The following is a 5,000-nucleotide window of genomic DNA, read 5'->3' as shown; positions in this document are numbered from 1 at the left end:
AAGAACGAGAAGTACAAAGAAGGAGCAAAGAACGAGGGAGGACAAGGGAGGACGAGGGAGGACAAGGGAGGACGAGGGAGGACGAGGGAGGACAAGGGAGGACGAGGGAGGACAAGGGAGGACGAGGGAGGACAAGGGAGGACAAGGGAGGACGAGGGAGGACGAGGGAGGACAAGGGAGGACGAGGGAGGACGAGGGAGGACGAGGGAGGACGAGGGAGGACAAGGGAGGACGAGGGAGGACAAGGGAGGACGAGGGACAGACAATGGGCTCCTGTTTTATTTTCATCCCGTCCGTTCCCGTTGCCTTTGGGTGTTCCTTTTCCCTGAAAATGTTATCTTACTTCTTTTCGTTTCCTTCCGAAAGGACGCCCCTCCCTCGACCTCTTTCCAAAGATCTATTTGTATATTTTTCTGGCAATTTACCTGTCTATCTATCTAATTGTGAATGATATCCATATAAATGTATGTATATATATATATATATATATATATATATATATATATATATATATATATATATATATATATATATATATATATATATATATATGTGTGTGTGTGTGTGTGTGTGTGTGTGTGTGTGTGTGTGTGTGTGTGTGTGTGTGTGTGTGTGTGTGTGTGTGTTCATTCATTTGCTTATTTATCTAGATCATATGTACACACACACAGACACACACACCAACGTCTTTTGTTTGTCTGCCATTCCGGTTTGCCTTTCAAACCCTCTTCTTCGGGATAAGCCATCATCAGTTAGATCTCTGTTTTACTTTCATTCTCTCCCTCTTTCTTTCCATCTGCTCTCCTTTTTGTTTCACCCCTGCTCTCCTCCCTCTTACTTTATGTATACATATTCATTCACCTGTTTATGTTTATTTATCTCTGTATATATTTAAATATCCATCTTTCTACCTTAATTCGTCTGTGTTTCTGCTAGTTATTCTATTTTCTGTCCGTCAGTATCTCTATCTCACTTTTGGCTCTCGCTTTCTTCCTATTTTTTTCTCTCCACCCCCTCGTCTCTCTCTCTCTATCTCTCTCTCTGTTTCTTTCTTTGTCTTACTATCTCTATCTCTGTCTTTCTGTCTCTCTTCCAGTCTGTCTGTCTGCCTATCCATCTATCTGTCCGTTAGTCTGTCTGTCCGTCGGTCTCTATGTCCGTCTGTCTGTCTGCCTGTCTGCCTCTGTCTCTGTCTCTCTTTCTCTCTCCATCTCCCTCTCCCTCTCCCTCTCCATCTCCTTCTCCCTCTTTCTTTCTCTCTCTCTCTCCGTCTCCCTCTTCCTCTATCTCTCCCTCTCCCTCTCCCTTAGCCTTATTCCCATCTTACTCCCTCTTCCTACTCCCTCTCTTCCTCTTTCGCCACTCGCCCTTTTGTCTGTGCTTCCATCCCCCTCTTTACTCTTATCGCTTCTCCTTGCATTCGCTTTCATGTTGCTTTTATCCCTGTCTCCCCTCAGGTTAGTCTTGCCATTAACTTCTCTTGCGTGTGAGTTTGCATGTTCGTGTGCGTGTGAACGTTGGTGGGGAGCGTGTGTGCGTGTGTGTGTGTGTGTGTGTGTAGGTATGTATGAGTTTGTCTGCTTAATTGCGTTTGTGTGTGCTTGTTTGTGTGCGTGTGTGTGTGTATAGGTATAAATGAGTTTGTTTGTTTGATTGCGTTTGTGTGTGTTTCCTTTTTTGTGTGTCTGTGTTTAAATGTGCGTTTGTGTGATCATGTGTATTTATGTTTATGTCTGTTTCTATTTTAAGTTTATGCACGAAACGTTGTGTGATAACACGAATTTATCGTCACGATGAATATTTTTCTTGAAGAAGCATAATTTAGAAACACTTATTCTGAAGAATGAAATATGTAATACATTGCCCAGTATACGATCCCTGTGCACAGAAATTATATGAAAAATGATGCCAGTACTATTTTCTGGTTCACTGTATCTTTACAAAGACTATATCGATATTTGCCTGCATATCACATAATGCATTTTATTTAGTTTGTATTATTTGAAAGAATCTAATATCCTGTTCAAAAGTTAAAGTAAATGAGCGAGAACGAGGGAGAGAGAGAGAGAGAGAGAGAGAGAGAGAGAGAGAGAGAGAGACAGAGACAGAGACAGAGACAGAGAGAGAGACAGAGACAGAGAGAGAGAGAGCAGAGAGAGAGTAGAGAGAGAGAGAAGAGGGAGGGAGGGAGGGAGGAGGGAGGGAGGAAGGGAGGGAGGGAGAGAGGGAGGAGAGGGAGGGAAGGAGGGAGAGAGAGAGAGAGAGAGAAAGAGAGAGAGAGAGAGAGAGAGAGAGAGAGAGAGAGAGAGAGAGAGAGAGAGAGTGAGAGTGAGAGAGAGAGAAAGAGAGAGAGAGAGAGAGAGAGAGAGAGAGAGAGAGAGAGAGAGAGAGAGAGAGAGAGAGAGAGAGAGAGGAGGGGAAGGGGAAAGAGAGAGAGGGTGCGGGGCAAATAGACGGACGAGCAGTCAGAGACAGATAGAAAAGAGACAAACAGACAGACAGACATACAGACAGAACGAAAGCACAGACCTCTCAAGAAAACCCAAGAAGGGGTACATCTAACGCCTCTGGGTGTCCGACGCAGCAGCCCCGATTCCACGTCACTCAGAAACTCCTCATGGTCCGCCAGCCTCGCTTTGGACACGAGAGCCTTTCCATTAGTGTGTGTGTGTCATGCTGTTTGTATAAGGCGTCAGTTCTGTTTTCCTTTTCTTTCTTTCTTTTTCGCTTTCTTTTCTTTCTTTCTTTGGGAGGGATGGACGGGGGTCTTTGTGTGCTTTCTCTTTATTCTGTTTATGGTATAGGATAATTTCATTTTATCGGGAGAGCGAAAGGTTGAGGGGGAAAGAAACGGGAAGGGAAAAATAGATTGATAGATAGATACAGAGAGAGAGAGAGTGACAGAAAGAATGTGGAGGGCAAGAAGTGAGAGAAAAAAAAAAAAAAAAAAGAGAAAAAAAAAGACAGGTAGAAAAAGCTAAAGAAAGAAAAAAAAAAAGAAACCCAAAAAACAGAAACTATATTCTTTCTAAGAAGATAAAGAACGATGGAAGATAACAACGTAATCACAGAGTCCGGAAATAAGATACGAAAATACACCAGTCAATGCAGAGTTTCGGTTGAATCTCCATAAAATATGAATGAAATGAATGAAACGCGGAACAGCTGACCAGAAAACACCACGAGACATGCGATGCTTTGGTTCATTTGGGGAAAAACGTAATTTCATTTTCATAATGGCGTGGAAATAACTTGACATGTTTATGTATTTTTGTCTTAAAAGAGAGAGAGAGATAGATAGAGACAGAGAGAGATAGAGATAGATAGATAGATAGAGAGAGAGAGAGAGAGAGAGAGAAGTTGATGCTTACTGATAAAATATCAAGAAATATATAATAATGATGATAAAAATTATGATAATAATGATGATTGTAGTAATGATAATAGGGATAGTAATGATAATAACATTGATAAAAACATTAGTGATAAGTATGATAATAGCACTGATAATAGTAATGAGGATAACATTGATAATGATAATAATAATGATAATAATAATGATTATTTTAATAATGATTATAATACTGATGATGATGAAAATGATGATAATGATGATGTTGATAGTAATGATAATGATGCTGATAGAAAATAATATGCAGAAGAATAAGAATCAGGGCAAAGATAAAAGTAATAAAGACAATAATAAAGACTGTATTAATAATATTAATTATGATGATAACGTTTGTAATAACAATGATGATAATGATAACAATGATAATGAGGATACTAGAAAATATTCATGGTGATAATCAACATAGTTATGATACTGATAGTAATAATGTCAATAGCAATGATAATAATGGTGATGATAATAATGATGATGATTATGGTAGTGATACAGCTGCTACTACTACTACTAATACTACTAATGATAATGATAATAACACTAACAATAATGATGATGAAGATGTTAATGATAATGATAATAATTATAATAAAAGTATTATGATTATAATAGTGATTATAATAATGATGATGATGATAATAATGATAATAGTAATGGTAATGGTAATAATAATGATAATAATGATAACAATAATAATGATAATGGTGATGATAACATAATGATAATAATGATGACAATGGCAAAAATAATGATGATAACAAAAAATCATAATAATTATTCTGATAATAATAAAAACAATGATAACAATAACAATACTAGAGATAATGATGTCGATGGTAATGGTATGATTTGGTGAATTTACTGAAATGAGACATAACAGAAAATACACAGAACATTTTAAACAAAGAAAGATCAAACAAACAAACCAGAAACAAGAAAGAAAAATACGAACAAACAAACAACACCCACTCCCCAAAATAAAACAACAAAAAAACGAAAAACAAACACAAAAAACAAGAAAAGATTAGGGAATAATCAGGAACTGAAGGCTGGCAGGAGAACTCTAGTTAAAGGAGATTGATGAGATTGCAACAAGAGCTGGAATAATGGCAAGAAAAATGGGGAGAAGGGGAAGGAATGAGGGGGGAGGGAAGAAGAAGAAGGGAGGACGGAGGTGGAGGTATAGAAGGAGGAGGAGGAGAAGATGAAGAAGAAGAAGAAAAGGAAGAAGAGAAAGAACAACAAGAACAGTAACAAGAAAAGAAAAAAACAAAAAGAGTAATAGAAAAAAGAGAAGAAGAAGAGGACAAAAGAGTAGAAAAAAAAATGAGAAGAAAGATCAAAGGAGACAAAATAAGAGGAAAAAAAGAAAACGATAACCGAGAAAAAGTCACAAAAAATAAGAAAAAAATGAAAAACAGAAGAGAGGAAGTGAAAAATAAGAAAAATTATAAAATGATAAGATGTTAGAAAGATTGGTGACAAATGCAATTATTTTTTCTATCGTTGTTTATTTGGAATTTAACTTGTAATTTGAAGCAGTCAGGTAAAGATAAGGAAGGATAACTTATACTAAAGGAGAAAAAGAATAGAA

Source organism: Penaeus vannamei, chromosome 19 (assembly GCF_042767895.1).
Source record: "Penaeus vannamei isolate JL-2024 chromosome 19, ASM4276789v1, whole genome shotgun sequence".
NCBI classification, from domain to species: domain Eukaryota; kingdom Metazoa; phylum Arthropoda; class Malacostraca; order Decapoda; family Penaeidae; genus Penaeus; species Penaeus vannamei.
This window is presented reverse-complemented; position numbering follows the sequence as displayed.